Genomic DNA, 21,516 nt, shown 5'->3' with positions numbered 1-21,516 from the left:
TAGAACTTTATGACAATCACTCCACACACAGTATCTATAACAGCGTTTCTAGTATAAACATATAACTTTATGACAATCACTCCACACACAGTTTCTATAACATTTTCTCCGGGGTGGATAGTAGGATTTACGTGATGATAACTGTTACAACCATCGACTGTTCCATATTCGGCGATGTACATATGTATATTTATAATAATATATATATATAATATATAACAAAGCCATGTGAACATATAAAATACCGAACTTACTCTATACTGGAGTGTATCAAGAGGCTACCTTTATTCTGAAATAATTAAATAATAATTGTATACTGATTCTACGAATGTCTTCGAAAATAGAACTGAAAAGAAACCAATCAAATACAGATGGAGTGTTCTGTTTTGTTAATTAATTCCATGTAAAAAGACAAACACATTAAACAATTTACTTACACTTTTGAACATTTTACTCAATACATGAATCTAGGAACCATACATGGAATATTAAAAACAACAGAATAATTAATTTGATCAATATGGACTCCATAAGTATACATGAAATACAAAGACTTTTCATTTAATTATCTCATGAGATCATTTGGCTAATTGAATGCAAATGAAAAACATGTCTCATTTTGTTCTGAAATGCTCACATTTGTACATATTAATATAAAGCATCGTGTTGAAGAAGATAAGTTTTTGTGGTTCTTATTGAAATTTCAGGAATATTTGGATTGTACGTTTCTCATGAAAGACAACAGAACAAGAAGATTAAATTGTAGGCATATAGGTATTTAACACTAGTTCAATTATTCTCATTTCTTTCCTGAACCAAATATATGAGAGCAGATATAATGTAATTACTCTAATATTGGTAGAGTATAGTCTACATTTGGATAAGTTACATATAGTGAGGGGGTATTTTCGGGGCCATCTTGTCAGTCCCATATACAAACACTGCCTTCATCACACATGAACTAGCTTTAAGACAGCTGAAATATATATTCTTCATATCCTTACTATCTTGCCATGTGCAAACACGTAACGTGTCGCCAACTTTACTCTCCCCCAGTAACGTGATGTCATACTTCTCTACCGGATAACGACACATGTCGTCATTGAAATGTTTATAAAATCCGCGCTGAGCTGCCTCCGTAGCGCAGTCGGTAAAGAACTGGATATACCTATGCGTGGTCACGTGCTGGTTCACGTCAAGGTCGCTATGGCGCGGAGTCACAGTTATATCAAAGATGGATTTGGGCATTTCCGGTATAGCTGGCATCTGATACGGACGGTTGGCATCAAATAATGATCTGTCCTTTAATTGCACTAGAAATGATTTAGGTATAGGACTAGATTTCCTTGTACCTCTGTCCACTAAGACAAACTTAATGAAAAAATCACCAAGTTTCTCTTTAGTATCCTGATTGGACATAGTTGTCAACATGCTGTATGACGTATTACCGATATGATGGAGAGATGTGGACATTGCCAACTTGATTTCCGGTTTCTGGTATTTTGATATCAAATGAACACTCGGTGTGAGTGAGCACGAGATCTGTACGACAAACGCCATCATATGACCATTCTGATAGAGGTCCGGTCTGCTGCAAAAGATAACACTTTGCGGAGGGTGTTCTGCAGTCAAAAACAGTTCTACGATGCTCCATACAGACAAATTATCTGCAAACAAAGTAAGTCAAACGGTTAAAGGGACATGAACCTAAAATAAGTTGTTCTGTATGCTTAGATATGGTTTTCAGATGTTTATTGAATATTTTATTACAATTATTTGTTATCTTAATGACAGAAAAACGTGGAGAATACCTACCCCAAAAAATATAAAAATAGACCTTCATTTTCTATTTTTGGAGCACAAAACGAAAGCTGGCCCAAAGCAAGGTTATAATGAACAACAAACTTGCTGACATGACAAGGAATATTAGTTTTCCACATCTTAAGATTATTTTTTAATTTACGATGGTTGACAAATGAAGTTTAAGCCATATTTGTTGATATTTGTTATAAAACAATTTGTATTTAGCGTAAGAATGATAAGGCAAAAGTCAAACGAGACTTTTCATTCGACGGGGCACCGCGAAGGGAGGGTCTAGACTTATTGCACATATGCAAATCACGCAAGTATAAAGTGGGAAGTTGCTCCCGTCTCTTGCATTTCAGCGATCCATTTATATTTACCTACTTTGCCAATCGCGCACGTTACTGACTCTTGACATACTCTGTTTTCTATCGGAATTCATTTGTATTCGCGTCACCCACGTTTGTGACCCACCATTTTAGTTTACACTCATTTAATATTTGCATTGTGGGAGGCCACTAAAGTTCAACACTTCTATTTCAGTCTACAAAATTCGACCGGGCCGGTTCAAAATACAGAAAGATGGAATTTTCATTATAATTATTTTATTTGACCCATTTGCACAATAACTGATATTTATTACTTAGAAAGGTATCTGACACGTCTTAAATATATATTTTACTCAAATTCACATGGTTTATTTAGGTTCATGTCCCTTTAATGGCATTGATGCTATCCGTATACGATTGATACATTGGTACTAAGGGAACAGTAAAACCTTTTATTCCATAAATATGCATGTTTCACAATGGAAAATTAATGGTGGGTAAATTTCATAGAGTTTGGTTTATCGTTTATTTTACACATCCTAAGTGTGTAAACAATTAAAGCGCCTCTGATTGGTCACTCCAACATCTCTTTATTATTCCGATGCTGTCAACTTTGGACTACTTATCAAAGCGCATTTTTCAAAAATAAATTTGTTTCTACTATATAAAAATGTAGTTGCTATATTCAAAATTATTCAACAACAGAATATTGGGTCTCTATTTAGGCACTATATTTCATGGCGGAAAGATATCATTACATACTGTATGGTGGCGAAAGGTCAAACAATGGGGGGGGGGGGGGGGGGGTAGTTGTTGTCTAAGACATGGAATCAACCAGAAATCCAAAAATTATTGTCCTAGTAAGATAGACTGCAACAGTCAAGGTTAAATACAAAGGGCGGAATTACCAAATGCCAAACTAGAGTTGCAGTCTATGTTAACGGTACGCCTACAAGGGCCAATTTGGAAGTTTTAATTTAAAGGACGGGTAACAACAAGGATCGAACTTTTGGGTTTGTGTTTACATTCTTTTTTAACGTCGTACGAACAGCCAAGAGTCCATTTAAAGGGACAATTCAGTCTAAGTGTACATTGAAATTTGCAATTTTTTATTAAACAACCAAGTTCTAATAGATTCTAATAGATTAGTGTTGGTTTTACTGTAATCTATTACCTGAAAATGCCCTCAAATGTATGTGAAATGTTCAAACTCGCTTACTGTCCGTCATTACACATTGTGGTCGAACCCTGGCCCTTGCCAAAGGATTTTATTGTCTAGAACTTCCCAAATCGCTCTTACAGTAGTGTATTTACCTTATTAGATTCATTTTCTTGTCTAAATATAATTTCATCAACTTTCACAGTGATGATTTTATTGCATTTGTTTTTAACGTGTGTGACTTTGGCTCGGGTACATAATGTATGGGTACAGCGTACATGTTGCTTAATCGCATTGATCAACGATTTCGAATTTCAAAACAGTATCAATCAAAAAATATTTAAAACAATGTTCGTGAAATTTCTCAATATTTCTTGTTATATGTATCATAAGGAATGTAGGAAAAACAATAAATTATGTCATATTTTGTTTCATGATTAATGTAACAGAATCAGCCTCACTGAATTGTACCCTTTCAAGGACATGGCCAGGTTTATGTGGTGGAGGAAAGCCGGAGTATCCGAGAAAATCCACCGACGCTACGGGTCAGTAACTGGCAACTGCCACACATGGGATTTCGAACTCGCGACCCAGAGGTGGGGCGACGTGTGCACATATTGTCTGGAATCTCACATCCAAGGGTGATGGGTGGGGAGTGGGGTTGTTGGGGTGTCCCTACATCCTCGATACACCAGGGGTGTACTGTCAACTGACGTTATTATCTATCCCTTGGACTAGTAAAGCTTAGTAAAAACTGGAGGCTACAGAAGGATGATACACCAAAGGAATTATATAAACGGTACCCAGTGGTTGACGCTGGCGCTTTAGAAGATGACCGTCTCTCTCTCTCTAATATTGAAAAGAAAATCTATCTACAGACCTAGAATGGTTCAGGTTTTTTTGTTCTCCTGAAATGCCTCTAGTTTTACTCGTGAGAAAGTCCAGGGGGTTGATATAAGGAAAGTGATAGTAACCCTTGGAGTATCTAGGGTGGATTGCAAAGGAACACCGAAAACAGTAAAGAATTTACTCTTTCCGTCAAATCGAAAAGAGTAAGTCCAGTTGTGATATTTCAAAGGCAATTTATATAAGGACTTACTGGATGCGATCGAAGAAGACTGTCGGCAATCCATGTTTGATGATGATATCTACTCCGCGCCAAAGATTCGTGTGTTACTTCTAAATAAGGCATGGTCTGTAAATAACAAACGGTTACCATGGAAACACAGTGAGCAGTAGGAGGAGTAATAAACTACTGTATACCAGCTATTGATAGAAAGAGATTCTGTCAGTCAATTTAGTGAAAATATAAGACTGGCTTAGATATAATTGCAACAGGTTTTTTTTTTAATTATTTTTTTTTTTTGCATTTCAAATAAGACTCAGGACTATAACAGGAAATAAATATTGGAAAAGAATTCATTAATTTTAAAGAGTGAATGTCTGCTTCATTTGTCAAATTTTCGCTGTATGAGGAGTACGACTTTAGTATAGTACTTATAAAGCTGAAACGGAGAAAAATATTTAATTGGAACGAAAACTAACGATTGAACAGTCATAATTGCGAAATATCTGTTGAGATTTGGCCACTTTTTACTTTTAAGCCCTCTTCAGATACAGAAAACACTAATGTTTTACCTGAACAAAATTCAATTTGTGATTCGATTCTTCAGACATGACTTTGTCTTGTATCATAACATTTAAGACGGTGCATTCACATGACGCAAATAAAACTGGAACCTTCAAATTCGACCCGATCATATAAAAATTCATGCTATATTGAATCCTTATTAATAATTTACATAATTCCTTGAGCAAGTATTTTAAGATATTGAACGGAAGATAATTCTAAAAAGCAGATTTCATTTTGTACACGGTAAGGTAAATAACAAGTTTAAAAGCAATTAATTATGTACTGAAAAAAATATCTTAATTTATTACAATTTTACATTTTGTGCCGAAAAATGGCTCAATAAATATGAAAAAATCAAAAAACAATTTTTTTTGATATGCTTTTTCAATTTGAAATTACATTTGCAATGTTTGAAAATAATACAACAAATGATTTAAAAAACCTTTATCACATAGCTTTATACTTTTCTTGAAATTATGCCATCGTCATCATATTACTTTATACTTGGGGAAATTTTAAATACAAGACCACACTGGAATTGCAATTCCGATTAACCAAAAATTTAGGACCTATGATGGCAATTTTTTGCCGCAAAGATATAAAAAAGGATACATTTAAGCATTTTTTTTCAGAATTGACATGGCATACAGCAGACAACTTGAAAATTTAGTTAGTGCGTCTAATATGGCGTAATATCACAACACTTTTAAATAATTCTAATAGGGTTGTAAAATGTTACCAAAATGATCATGTTTCATGTACACTCGAATGAGGTGTAAATCATATTTCTATCGCCATAAGAACGGCCCGTATCCTCACTGTCCTATGTGGAATTTTAGTTGGGAAATACTATCAGAAGGTTTGCTGTTTAAATGTTAATTACAATATATTATTTTAGTACTTCCTTGATTAACTAATTTGATATTTATGTGCTTATATCACCACATGTCTGCTTTCAGATTTACGACTTAAATTGGTAAAAAAAAAACCTTCGATAATTACTAGATTAATCATGAATATGGTATAATCATTGATAAAACTACTCGCATTACTCCGTCATGCTGGTGATTAAGTCGTATTTCTATCACGTTTTATGGATACTATCACATGCTGTTAATTTTATAAATCTAAAAATTATCCATTAACAACATTCGACCAGTGAGTAACAGTATTGTGGATAGCTATAGAACGATAAAGTTATGTAATTGTGATGAAAAAGGTACTTAGTAACTATATTATAACATTTTACGTTACAATGTTAGTATACATTGGCTATACACCAGATCAATACATTTGACAGGGAAATAAAATGTACAAACATATTCTATCCTAAGACTAAAGTCCATTGAAGAGTAGGTTAGTTTATTTCGAAAATTCGAGGAAAATCGTAAATTAATTCCATGCATGAGTGCGCAAACTTTCGCTTTGTGGTACTCGTCTGAACATATTAATGTCTGGATGAAGCTAAACATTGTATGCTCTGGATGACCTCAAACGCAATTAATTTTACGAAAAAAATCAAGAAAAACGATTTTTTAAAAATTAATAAAAATATTGTTTTCCACAATTTTTAGTTATTTTATGCTGAAGTTTAGTTTGAAAGTACCCCAAACCTGATCGTTTTTGAGAATTTTTTAATTTATAAGTCACATATTTAGAACCTACTATTTATTAAATAATGCTATAGGACATTTGGAAATGACAAAAAACCGGTCCCTACTCAAGCATGTACGGTTTTTGTATTTTTATCGCTACCCTAATAAACTATGGCTTCATTTTTATTTGCAAGCAGTAGTATATTGACCATAGAAGTATAAAAATAACCCTATGGTGCCCCGACAATGGTAAACATCCGGTTGTTGGTGAAATACTTTCTTCACAAAGTGGTGGATAGCCTAACTCTGTCCTACTGACAAATGTACTTGCATGTAAGGATGTATTAGCGATGCGCATTTACAGTGTATAATTAAAACGATTTTCCGAAAAAATCACCTCACATCACTTACTCGGTATGCATTGAAATGATTCAGTCATATAGGTTACTTGTCGCTATAACTTAAACCGATCGCATGTAATATAACAGTTCAGTTTGAAAACGTTGTTCATTATCGCATGTCATTAGTAAGATCTTATCATAAATACGCATTAAGCACTGATAATACCCACGACACTTCTTTGTACATGTCAGTTACGTAATGTTGATAAGCTGGCCGCTCGCTCGTTACAAAAGCCTACAGTGGGTTATAGGCTAGGTTTTGACCCTTTGGAGTTGGGGCCCAACAAGGGATAACTTTTAGTGATAACATAATCGATACCAGCGTGTCTTTGTAGCGATAACATAATTGATAACCAGCTTGGCTTACTATTTTCTGTATTCTGTTTTAAATTGTTTTTTTTTTATTTTAAGTATAAAATGATTCAACAACCAGACGTTAAAACCATTAAAAAGGCATTATCGTCAATTTGAAAGATTAAAGTAAAAATAATTGTTCGAAAGGCAAAACCTTTGATATAAAGATAAATTGACGTATCACATGTTCAATAAATATGACCCTTTAGGAATGTAAATAATTTATATGTAGCTCTGTAATAGTTGTATTCATAGGCTGTTCTGCGTAAGAAATAACAAAAAGCATATATCTTTCAATCTTTAAAAACATTTTTAGGAATGTTGTTGTAAGGCTGACTCTGTATCTTTAGAAAATGCGGTATTGTCAGTCCGTATAAGTCAGTATAGAACTAGTAGAACATCCTGCCCCGGTGAGGTTTCAATCTCGTTGAAGTCTGCGTTTTTCAACAACACAGGCAAAGAGGTTTTGTAGTGATTTTGATAGCAAGGTTGCCATATAAAAAATATGCCGCAAATATAGACTTCTGTTGCAAGTGGAATTTTTTTCAGTCACGACGGAGATTTTTGATTAATTGGCGAAATTTGGTCGACGCCATTTGGAAAAGGTACATCCTCATTATACTTTATCGAGGTAAGATGAAATTTCTCCTTGTTTTAATTTTTTACTTAACTCCCACGGATGCGGACACCTATTCTTAAGCTATGTTTCTAAGTTAATTTTTGTTTTTTTACTGTAGAATCTTTTTTTATGTTCACTGAGATGAATTTAAGTGTGGGAATTATAGCCTATTGACTTTTATTTTTGTACATATTTAGTGAAGATTAATGTGAGTCTAAAATTTTATTAGCGTGAAATGCTGGGAAATAACAAATTTTGTAAGCGGGACAAAAAATCAAGTACACTGACTACTTATTTTAATCTGTTGGGATTTTTTGAGAACGAGTAAACTTTTTTGGAAACTGCAAATAGCTTTATATTGCTTCATGATAGCTCCAAAATCAAGCAAACAACCTTACTTACTTCATATTTCCATTTCCTATCTCTGGTTAAAAGTTCCAATTTCCAAAACAATCTAAAATTAGAGAAAAAATTTTAAACATGAAAAAACAATTGACATTTCACCACAGCAGAACCCCAGAACTTGTTTAAAGAATGTGTTGTGTTGTAATATGGTTAAATCTATATGTCCACGTACATGACCGGTCTTGCGATATGATCTTTTACTTATCAAGCTGCACAACGTACGCAATTTATGCTGATATGTCAACATAAATTATAGAGCCCGCTCCACCCTCTTCCGCCTAAATCACTTGGCGTTGAATTCAGGTAATAGGTACTAAACAAGACTTAAAATGTCTGCCCGATGAGGAAAAATCAAGAGCCGGTTAAGAGGAAGAAACAAAACAATAAATTATGATCACTCATTTGGGACCCACGAGTTGTGCCTCCAATGTCAAGCGGTTGTTTAAACATTTTCATCAATAAACTAGATTATCTATATTCAATATATTTCTATTACTAGTGGCGCGACACTCTGAAGGGGTGTCGTCAAGGATTTGAATGAAAAGACTTGCGAAAAGGGAGATCAAATCTTGGAGCTATTTTCATTATGTTAGGTGTAAATGTCTTAACACAGTTTTGAAGTAAATTTAAGTAGATCTGATTTAATGACAAGTGACCCATTAGGCATTAACTCCGGTCAAGTGGAGTTAGGAGAATAACGATTGAAATCAAAGACATTATAACACACATAGTACAAATGCTCATAGGCTCTTGAAATCAGTCAATACGATTAATAATCAATATGACTTTTTAATCTTTTAAAGTAGGTTTTGATTGACATTACATACTGTGACAAGTTTCTATGAAAACTGACGCCAAAAATAACACTCATAAATGTGTTTTCCCTATGTATAAAACTAAACGTAAATTTGACCCGGGCCACTGGGCCTCCTGTAGGGGAAATCTAAGACCCCAGGGCCACTAATATAATGTATGAAGAGTATATTGGACTTTAATCTATATCTTGGAATTCATAGAAGATGATTTTTTTTTTTCAATTTTAACCATATTGATCCACTTTTAAGCCCCATCCTATGGCCCCTTGGATTGTCAGCCACAGGAAATACTATTCTCCTGGCTAATTAAATCTAACCAAGTCTGACTCTTTTCTGAAAAATTGAGCAAATAAATGTACCATCCCTATATTAACTATAGTAAAACTTTGACCCCATCCCCTTGGGGAGATAAATCTGAGACCCCAGGGCCTTGAGTAATTTCACCAATTTTTTGGTACAGAGTCCTTGGGACCTTTCAATTCTATGAAAAGTATTTGATTCTTACTCCAAATCTGGCGATTAGAGAAGAAGTTTTTTGAAAAATTTTAGCCATGTTGACTCTTTTTGGCTCGACCCCTCTGCCCCCAGGGAGTGGGGGGGGGGGCGGGGGCAAGCCTTGACCAATTATGGATACTAATGTTATACCTGCTATCTTCTATGGCTAATAGATCTAACCAAGTTCGGACCTCATTATTTCATGTACCTATGAAAATTTGAGCAAATAAAGTTCTTATAAACTGAAATTTTCATATATATACTATAGTAAATTTGACCCATTTCCTAGGGGAAATATGAGACCCAAGGGGCCAATGATAATTTCACAATTTTTGTAACATCAGGCCTTGGAATCTCTTTCTAATCTACTGAATAAAGTATTTTGGGATTTCACCACATACTGCGAGTTGGAGTAGAAGATTATTGAAAAATTTTAGCATTTTTACCCCTTTTTGTCCCCTCCCACTGCACTCCTGAGGAGTGTGGGATAATATAATTAAAAAATTTTAATCGACCGAATATTACTTATAATGGTTTGTGCAAATATATCATTGCTTCAGACAGTTTTGCGAGAATGAAGTCGAAAATGTAACATTTTTTATGTAACAAATTTGAAAGGACGACGTAAACGACGGAACAAAATGCGGAATATAGACTTAGCTATAAATTGCTAACAGTGTAGAATTATAAGGTCAAAAGGAAAATATTGTTGTGTTTAAGGTTACATTGGCCAAAAAAAGGGTTCCGTACGGTCGCCATTTTGTTGTGTGTTCTTTCTTTCAATCTATCGTAATGGCCATTTTGTTGTTGTTTCTTTCACTCTAAGTAATGGCCATTTTGTTGTTGTTTCTCTTTCATCTCCTAAGTAAATGGCCGCGAACCAGAGTCTGAGGGAATTTTTTTTTGGGGGGAAAATCCAAAAAAAATTTTTGTTTAATTTTTTGTGTTTGTAGCAATAAAGTCGGTAAAAATTAGGATCAAAAGGTAAAAACATTAGGTTTAGTTCAGGTAACCCTAAAAAGACAATATATTTTTTTTTTGCCTTAAAAACATACATAAAAAATTAAATAAGAATTTCTATGTATGACCCTGGTAATATAAAGACGTCTCAAGCCTTTAGGTTTCTTGATAAAAAGTTGCTTCATAGATTTTAGCCTATTTGAATCTTGTGGTCTTGAATTAAAAGGTCAAGGTAATTTCATCTTGGAAAAAATTAAAATCTTAGTATCCCTTATTCCCTTGTCTCCTTGCATATCATATACATAAGTGGGAATTAGATTGACTATTCATCTGTATTTATGGACATAGTATCTTTGATGAAATTAAGACTCAATGCACAACACTTATATCAAGCACAAATCCTACTTACACTGTTGTTCTGCCAAATTTATAAATGATTATGATTCTTGTAATAATAACATGATATCTAAGAAGTGGAAAATTACGGTTTTTTTTCATATACCTATGCATTTAAAAGTCTCTGCTACCAAACATTTCATCAAAAAGTAAATTACCTGTCTGTATGATTAAGAAACTGATTATCCATGTGATAGTTGATTTGGCCTGTACAGATCACTTAATATCTTACAAATGCATAATTTTGTTTAGATTTTTTACAGAAAATATTCACAAAACAATTCAATTACTATACAAGTTTTCCCATTTATTGATTAATTTATTCAAGTTCAACCGCTGACCATATAGTATTTTTTCACTACTAAAAATTGGATGCAAAACGATTAGGTATTTTTACTTCAGTTACAAAAGTTACTTCACTTTACACCCATTACCACCATTGAAAATTTTGAGACTTCTAATTTTACTTTAAGTTAAAAATATAAAAAAATATAATATAATTGGACATCCCGAAAAATTACTATATCCTATATGGAATGAAATACTGATTGCGCACATGGCAATACCAAAAGCAGAAATAAACTTATTATATATATTTTTTTGGTCGTTAATTGAGTACAAATACATATACGATGAAAACAACCTAGTGCTCTTATTATATTACTACTCTCGGCGCACCTTTTAAAAAGACAATGCATTGAGACTATATAACACAAAAAATGTTTGAATGATAAGGCCATTAAATTTAAGGTATAGGGCGGGAGCAACTCATGGCAGCGGACAAGAGGCATGTCAGATTCACAAATTATGGGATGTTAGGCAAATGCCACTACCAGATGCCTTCAGAATAGTACATTGGGGACATCAGCCTTAGTTTATTGTCTAATTATGCATGTACTGTTAAACATGGTGGTCTCTCTATTTTGAAGGGGGGGGCCGGGGTCACTGTAATGGAGATGTTCGTGTACTGTTTTAGTATTCTACAATGTGTACCAGTGCCCATATATGTATTGTTTGAAACATATATTTGTTTACTTTTTCACAGTTATGAAGACAACTAACTGTAGTGTTTTGGTTAACGTTGGGTGCTGTTCATGTGTCTCTCTGTTTTGTAAGCACGGGAGCGGATCTTAACAGAGGCGCCTACCGGAGAGGAGTTTTGATTTTCATGACTTTTGTGATGTTAATAATTTCACTGGGTCAATAGATTCTGGATGAAGTCAAGTAAATAGTCACAAGTCAATTTCGCGAAATCTCATTTCTCTAGTTCTGATGAGACACAACGAGAGTTGAGTAAAAATACAAAGTCAGGCCGTGCAGGCATATCCCTATTGTGAAGATATAGAAATTCAACCGTGAAAGAAATGTAAGATTATCGCGCCAAATTGACTTGTGACTTATTTACTTGACTTCATCCAGAATCTATTGACCCAGTGATATATAACAGAGATATGTCAGTGAAACCACTATTAGGTGTCATTATCTATATGTATATTGTTCAAAGTTGTGAATGTCATTTATGCTCTGTATGGAGCATCTTTAAAATGCTGAAATCATGGCAAATATCACACTTTAAATTTATCATATGTATTATATCTTATTGATTAAAAATAAAAGAAACATATTACAATATCTTATTATATTGAGGACAATTGCTTGCACTATCTTGATGGCATTATCGAAGGCGGCTTCAACATTCAACCGACTCAATACACAATATTGGGATTCCGGTATGACGTCATAAGTTAAGACGCTTCGAGAATCTTCTAGAACATTCCAGGGGAAGAGATCAACGAACAGAAAAATTAACATAATTTCGAGACCACAGTTTTGGGGTGTTGTCTCATATATTAAAGACTTAAAGTAAACAATTTTGTTCAGAAAAAACATACACTTTCTACTACTGATAATTTCTGTTCATTACGGAATTATTATATTCACTAGGTCGGATTACAGAAACCTATCGATGAAATGTTGATTATTTTGCATGTTTGACCCAAAATTTCTCCCTCGAATGAGTTTTCGTACTTACACGTATAAAAACTTATGCCAAAAGACAGATCATAAGGCCCAGAATTTAAACAGCATGCAAAAAACTAAGCGAATTCGATTCCTAATCCTTACTTTTTACCAAATCGCGGTTATCTGTAGTTAGATTAGCCGTAACAAAATTTGTGAATACTTCCGTTAGCGCCTTTCTGTCATTTCATTCTGTCTTGGACACAGAGTCAATTGCTCCCCCTATATAAAATTATGGCCTATGTATCGAGAACTGTTAAGTTTACATTTTCTTCAAACATGTTTTTGTTATATTCTCAATGCATTGGGGCCGCAACACCTTAAGGGGTCTTTTGCAAAGGTGAGCCGAGATACACGAATAAAGTTTAACTAGTTTTTTTCATCGTATAAAGTATACATGTCTAATTAACACCAAAAAGGATTCTTGATATATAATCGAATTTTTGCTTTTTTGGAAATTTAAACATGCTCAATCAGTAAATTTCATACCCCTGATAAAGAGGATTTATTTTAAGGGATTTATTTTCGGGACATGCAATTAATTAATTTTTTCTTTTATTTTTAACTTAAAGTAAATTTAGAAGCTAAGGCCATTTTCAATCAGGAGGTAATGGACCACCTGTAATAGCGTAATAAGTAAAAACTTTTTTGTAAATGAAGAAAAAAAAACACAATAGGAACAACTCTCTTATTAAAATTTTAGTATTGAAAAAATACTATATTGTATAGGCGGTGGAAAATGAGCTTTTAATGTTCTAATGCAGAAATAGACCCGAATATATATCCAGAAACTAATACTTAGTGCATTTGCTGAAATTACTACATATAGATAATGGACACCTAATAGTGGTCTTCAAACACCAGTACTATAAACGATTTCAATTCTAACAAAAAATCGGGAAAAACTGATAGGACAATCGATTTTGTAAGGATGTGGGATGGTTAAGGAAGGTAATTGTGCATTTTTTTTGCTGTATTTCATGGTAAGTATGCGAGGATTATCTTTGGTGTTCAAGTAAGGACGTGTATCATAACTTTAGTAGTTCTAAAATATCCTTCGTGCATTATGGATAATAGAAAACCCATACTATAAGGACGTGCATCATGATAATACATGTACTATCAAGGACAAAATGCATTCTGATGATAGTGTACTTTAAGGACCCCCATGCATTCCTGAGACACATGATCTAGAACAACTTAGTGTACCTACTACTTTGGTTTGTTTAAAAGTTTTACGTTCATATCTATAACACTAGCACAGGGTCATTGTAAGGAACGTTCCAGGGGTAACCTCTTGTTAAGTTGGAGCTTCAAAAGCACGGAGTACCCGGTTTATGACAGCATAATTAACCAAAAGCAACCTACTAAGCTGATTGTCCTCAGACTTTGCGAAGGCATCTGAGTGGCATTTGTAACCAAATTTGTGCAATCTGACATGCCTCCCCTACTAAAATTATGGTGAATGTATATAACTATTAAGTTCGTGCATCATGATATATAGTGTACTATGAGGACGTGCATCTTAATTATATTGTACTATAAGATGAGGATCATAAGCACACTATTAGTGTTACTATAAAAATATAGTGTACAATGCATTATGATAATAGGTGTGCTATATGGACGTGCATCATGATAATAGTAGTACTATAAGGACGTGCATCATGATTTTAGTGTACTTTAAGGACATGCATCATGACTTTATTGTTACTATAAGGATGCTCCCCCATATAATGATTGATAGTGTACTATAAGGACTTGCATTCATGATAATAGTGTGCTTTATAAAGGACGTGATCCATGATAATAGTGTACATAGGGGAAATGCATCATGGATTATCAGTGTTACTATAAGTACGTGCATCATAATTCATAGTGTAATATAAGACGGTGCATCATGACTATATTGTAACACAATACAGGACGTTGCATCTGATAATTAGTGTTACTATATGGACGGTCGCATTCATAAATTATAGTGTAATTATAAGGACGTGCAATCATGGCTTTATTGTGACTATATTTAGGATGTGCATCATTGTTCTTTTGGGTACTCTTAGGTAGTGTTTCATGATATATAGTGTGGCTATAAGGACGTGACATTATGATAATAGTGTGTACTATAAGGTAGCATCATAATGATAGTGTAATTAGGAAAAGTGATCATGACTAGTTTGTACTATAAGGACGTGCATCATGATTATAGTGTACTATAAGTACGTGCATCATAATTATAGTGTAATATAAGGAACGTGCATCATGGACTATATTGTACTACAAGGACGTTGCAATCATGATTTTTCACGTGTACTATAAGGACGTGCATCATTATGATAGTGTGCCATATAAGTGTAAGATAAGGAACGTGCATCATGGCTATATTTGTACTATAAGGATGTGCATCATGATATATTGTACTATTAAGGACGGTGCATCATGATAATAGTGTACTATAAGGACGTGCCATCATGATTTATAGTGTACTATATGTTCGTGTACTTGCATCATAATGATTATTAGTGTAAATATAAGGTCCGTGCATCATGGACTTATAGTGTACCTAAAAAGGACATGCATCATGATATAATAGTGTAAACTATAAGGACGTGAAATCATAATTTATAGTGTTCTATAAAAGTCGTGAGCATCATGGCTATATTGATACTCTATAAGGACATACCATCATGTTTATTAGTGTTACTTTATAAGGACTGTGCCTCCATTGATTTATCGTGTTATCATTAGGACGATACCTTCATGATTATAGTGTACGATATTAGGGGTCGTGCATTATGGTAATAGAGTGTGCTAAAAGGAGATGCATCATGGCTATATTGTACTATAAAAATTGGGTTGTGCATCATGATTATAGATTGTACTTTTAAGTCGTGCATCATGATTTATAGTGTGTATAAGGACATAAATCATGTTTATAGTGTACTATAAGGACCCGTGCATCATTGATATAGTGTACTATAAAGGAAACCCGATACTCCATGATGATAGTGTACTATAAGGACATGCATTAAGATAATAGATGTGCTATAAGGACGTGCAGTCATGATAATAGGTGTACTATAAGGTCGTGCATGCATCATGATAATAGTGTGTATCTATAAGTACGTGCATCATAAATTATAGTGTATATATAAGGACGTGCATCATGACTATATTGTAACTTAATGGACTGTGCATCATGATAATAGTGTACTCTAAGGACGTGCATCATAATTATAGTGTAATATAAGGACTGTGCATCATGGGCTATATATTGTTAAGTAAGGATGTGCATCATGATTATAGTGTACTATAAGTTAACGTTCATCATGATTATAGTGTACTATAAGTTCGTGCATCATGGAATTTATAGTTGTACTATAAGTAACGTGCATCATGATTTATATGATTGTGTTCTATTGAATGTTGATACAAACCAAGTGTATATTGGTGATATAGCCCTACAACGAGGGTTGATACATGCTTGTATTTTAGTGTTCTGAAGAGAAAACCGGACATACATCCTACACATCGGTTTATTGACGAAAACACTTCCTGATTACATTCCACTTCGTTTAACATTAGTGTGAACCTGAGCATGGCTAGGCTATTTCTCGCGTTTGTCCATGGCTCTCTCCTGATGATGTATTCATGTGGTTGTTGATTTGCGTTATTACAAGTCGTAATTGTTTACAGCCAAGGTATGTAATATCATGTGTATAACAGGCATATATATTCATTCTTAATCGGAACATAACCTGAGGACTAAACCTACCGTTAAAGATAATATATAGAGGAGATAGCCCTTGTTTTCACGATGAATAACAGTTATATTTCAATCTTAGTGGAGTGAGAGTCAGAGCCTCCTGACTGATATTGCCTCACACTTATTTCATTTCGTTTGTATCGAATTATTATAAAGTAAAAAACTTTTGAAAACGAATCTGCTTCATATGAATTTACTGACTCAGTTCTATGTAAATTCGCTTTATCCGTGGTTTTGACTCCCCTTATTTATATAACTTTGCTTTTAACGCATTATTTTTGATATATGAAGTGATTTCGTGGTCCCGCCTAGTAAATATTCTTTGCAATACAATTACATTTTTTTCCCGGGATGTTGTTCTGATAGTGCTGGATGTAGCCTTGTTTTAAAGTGAAACTTGGTGTCAAAAAGGGAATCGATTGATTGAAAAATCAAATACGACCAAAACAATAATATACAATTAATTGTCTATAAATGGAAAAACTTTGCCCAAGAAGATATTTTGGACTTTCTTTGGACTTTGGACTTTGTGAGTGAGCTTATAACTACAGCCAATGAACTTCAATTAATAATAGCTTCAGAAAATCTATCACGAATTCCTGTTATAACGAATTTTTTCCGCTTCAGTATGGGATTCGTTATAGCAAAGTTTTACTGTTATTTATTTTTTATCGAAATTGTTATTTCGTTTAAAATAAATATTATTTCGTCCTTAAACAGAATGTTATTTCGTTTGATGATGAAACTGTTTTTCCCGGTTTAACGAAAAAATTATTTTGTTTTATCGAAATAATTATTTGAGATTTATCACATTACCGTTTGAACTCTTTGTTTTTATAGAGCAAAATGTCACAGATAACAATCAAAGAACTGAAGTTGGCGTCCTTGACCGTTATCCATGAAAGTTACCATGTTCAAACACAAGGACATGACTAAGGTGCCCCTTAGTAACATTAGTTTCAGATTTTTATTTTCTTACTGATGACAGACAAAGTTGAAGTTATTACTTCTATAGTATACCAACAGATAAATAAAATAAGACATTTCAATGTACATTCATTGGATTGTTAGTTCATGACATTGCTATTGAATTTTACTGTAAAAACGCTACAAACAAATGCTAGGTGCGTTTACAGTAGGTAGTACGAAACTTTACTTTATCAAAATGGGAAAAAATGTAAACTATCGATTGTCTATACCAAGTATAGAATATGTACGCAATGTTCGAGGAAATCAAATCCCTTTTTGGGTTGCTGCCAGGATATTGGGACCGCTTGTCCGCGGATTTTCTCCGGGTTTTCCGGCGTTACTGTGCGACCGACTTGAGTGACATCATAGCTGAACCATTGTCATCGTTTTAAAATAGCTATATATATGTTTGTTTTTATTCAATACGGGCACAGAACGAAAAACAGTTAATTTAGTCTAGGAGAAGTGTCATGCTGATTTCACTTCTTAATTGTATTGTTACTCTCTCACTTTGTCTTGTGGGTGTTATGTGTTATGAGAGATGTAGTGATATCAACTTCTTAATGGTTATATAATCACATTTTATTGGGATGTTATATCAATGAAGGATGTGTGATATCTCTTTTAATGGGTTATACTATCCCTATTCTAGCGGCAAGTTATATCGTGTGGAGGGATGTGTGGAATATCCATTTTTTAATGGGTATTATATTCACTTTCTTTGGGATGTGGGTTCAGTTGTGGGGGGGAGGAAATGTTCGGTGATATAAATTTTAATGTGGTGATTATAATCACTGTTCTATTTGGCGATGTTGTATATTTGAGGAATGTGTGATATAACTTTTAATGGGTATAATTATCACTTTCTATGGGATGTTGTATATTTGAGGAATGTGTGATATCACTTTTAATGGGTTTATGTCATCACTTTCTATGGGATGTTATATCATTGAAGGATGCGTAATATCCCTTTTAATGGGTAGTATTAATATCAACTTTCTATGGGATGTTATGTCCTTTGAGGGGTATTTGATATCACTTTTAATGGGTATTTGACATACTTTTCTAGGGGGATGTTATATCATTGAAGGATGTGTGATATCCCTTTAAACTGGGTTATAATATCATTTTCTATGGGATGTTATTATCATTGGAAGGATGTGTGATATCCCTTTAATGGGTATAATATCACTTTGTCTATGGGATGTTGTGTAGCAGTTTTGTGGATGTGTGATATCGCTTTTAATGGGTATAATATCACTTTCTATGGACTATGTTGTATTCATTGAGGGGGGTGCTTGATATCACCTGGTCTGTGCATCAAATGATAGGAGTTTAGCATCTACAGCACACACTCTAAGTACATTTTATTTTCTTTGTGCGGTAATACAACCTCTCCGATCATTGCCCGCGAGTTTGTTAAGCCGTGCTGGCCCTTTGGCCCTACTGGATTTATAATCTTGACACTCGCAATTCTGATAGTAAATGTATGGATACTAATAATGGTTATTGAAAATAATATGCTTTTTATTATGTTCGTTTAATTACGTTTAAAACGAATTAAGTATTTTCGATAAAACGCAAATACCAGTATTTTGATAAAACGAAAAGCCAGGAGGGCTCCGTAGGTTACACCTCCTGATACATTTTTATCATTATTAAGTAGAGGTAAGATGATGTAAGATCCTCTGGGTAATATAATGGAGTGATAATTGAAAAGGGTAAATATAAATCACGTTTTTCGTGTATCTAAGAAATATCCAAATAACAAAGATCAGATTGAAAACCTGCCAAAACATTCTAAAACCAAAATTCTTAGCTGTGTGAATTAAAACCAGGAGTTTTTTTTTAATCATACCTGGTTTATTTCCACGTCATGCGGTTATTCTGATATTGTATTGCTATTTTTATAGTAGCTCATTGGATCACGGTAGTCAAATTGTTAAGAAATCACGACACACATGTATTATTATTTTTCAGCTGAGTTATGAAGTATTTTTGTGACAAAAGCATTTAAATGTTTATGTAAATTTCTTACCGTCGTCAGCTTAGTTATGTGCTTCTCCCAAAACATATTCAACACAGTGTTAGGACACTTTTGTGTCATTTGCTTTGGCCACCGTTCAGGCAACACAGAACAAAACCATGAACAGTCACTTTTGATCCTGAGTTACCTTGACTGCAACTCGGGTGTCTGATCAATCGGAGGATAAACATTACAACTATAGTCAAGAGATTTCCGGAATATATACCGACTTCTCTCAGCCCCAAAATGCAGCATTACGTTCAGGTGGTATGTTCACTAACGGCTGATTTAATGTTGGCTCGTCATTAGCCCGTTTCATAGGACATGCAGTTGAGCAAGTCGGGTTTAAGACAGACCACATGCGGATCTATTTGCCACGGCCCTGAAACTCAGTTGCCAATCTATATCTTTCCGGTTCCTAACCAACAGCTACTGGCAGAAGGCATCCTCTCCTTTCCATACATTTTTGATGAATATTTATAGCCAAACACAGTGATTAAAACAGTTGTGATTTAATAATGCAACTGATATCACATAATTAATGTTCTCTGAACTATTAGAGACGCGTTTCTCGGGAAATAGGATATGTACTCCAGTATCTTCGGTGAACTGCGTAACAGGACGGAAGTAGCTCATAAAACTCTCGGATCTATGTTAGATAGATGTGGACGAGTGACACATCACGGAGACGGACCATCTAGTGGATTTTATTTCGGGCGAGTTGTCGTCCGACGTATTTTTTCACTTGATCACATAATTGTCTGGCTACATCCCTTACAACACCTCGCTTTTCTATATTTAGAATTATATCTATTTGTTTACTTGAGTTTGTGAAGTGTCCTTTTTGGTTCTGAGACACACTTAGTATGACCCTTGCCGAGATTCCCACAGCGGGCGAGTTTGCTCATACGGCGTAATGTTTATAAACAAACAGACCGACACTATTTCTGTTGTGTACGCCTAGCATTACACACGTTTGTTACACTGAGTGTCTGCACATGCAAATAATTTCGTATTTTTTAGTTTAAACTGTACACCAGTTTAAAACAATATATACATCAGATTTACCCTCCGTCTTTGCATTCAAAATAGACCTACAAACACCATGCAAACACTTATCTATCCTCCGTATAAGAAAATGAACGTTATGACTATGAAGAATTTAGTCTTTGGATCTACATCGTGTTCGTCGACCAATAAATCCATGACATGCATTCAGCAGTGTCACCAACCATTGAACCATCAATAGATAACACAGTAACTTTCTTCGGTTGAAAATGAAATATGGCGGCCCGCTCCACTTCAGGCCGCATCACTAATCTGACAACGATAGATAGATGTTCCGCCCCGGTTATCTCCATTTTTTTTAAAATGGACATTGTTGATATATGATCGAATTTTGAAATTGAAAAATACATATCTTAAAAACAATTGAAAGGTGTAATTGTTATATTTCAAATCAAACTGTAGCTATAACGTTCAACAAATGGAACTATATCTTCGGTCATCCTGACTACCGTAGTCTGTGCCTAACTTAGCAACCAACCCCATTTTAAGTTTGACGACGAACATGTAAAAGTAAACTTATCTATGTAAATAGATATCGATTGAACAGTGATTTGAATGCGTTAAATGTGGCATGAACGCAATAGGATACAGACATATTCTACACCTTTAACGCAATCAAAAACACTGTTCAATCTCTACATAGATTATATGTTATATTCAGTATTTGCTTTTTTAGCATCGGGCATTTCGTTGCCGTCAAACAG

The 21,516-nt window shown here is 34.2% G+C and overlaps 1 pseudogene; it reads right to left on the bottom strand.

Annotated features, from left to right (window-relative positions):
- Window positions 1-218: 218 nt before the first annotated feature.
- LOC138320686 (uncharacterized) lies at window positions 219-20,494 on the bottom strand (annotated as a pseudogene).
- Window positions 20,495-21,516: the final 1,022 nt, after the last annotated feature.

This window comes from Argopecten irradians, chromosome 4, assembly GCF_041381155.1.
Source record: "Argopecten irradians isolate NY chromosome 4, Ai_NY, whole genome shotgun sequence".
NCBI classification, from domain to species: Eukaryota; Metazoa; Mollusca; class Bivalvia; order Pectinida; family Pectinidae; genus Argopecten; species Argopecten irradians.
This window is presented reverse-complemented; position numbering and strand designations above follow the sequence as displayed.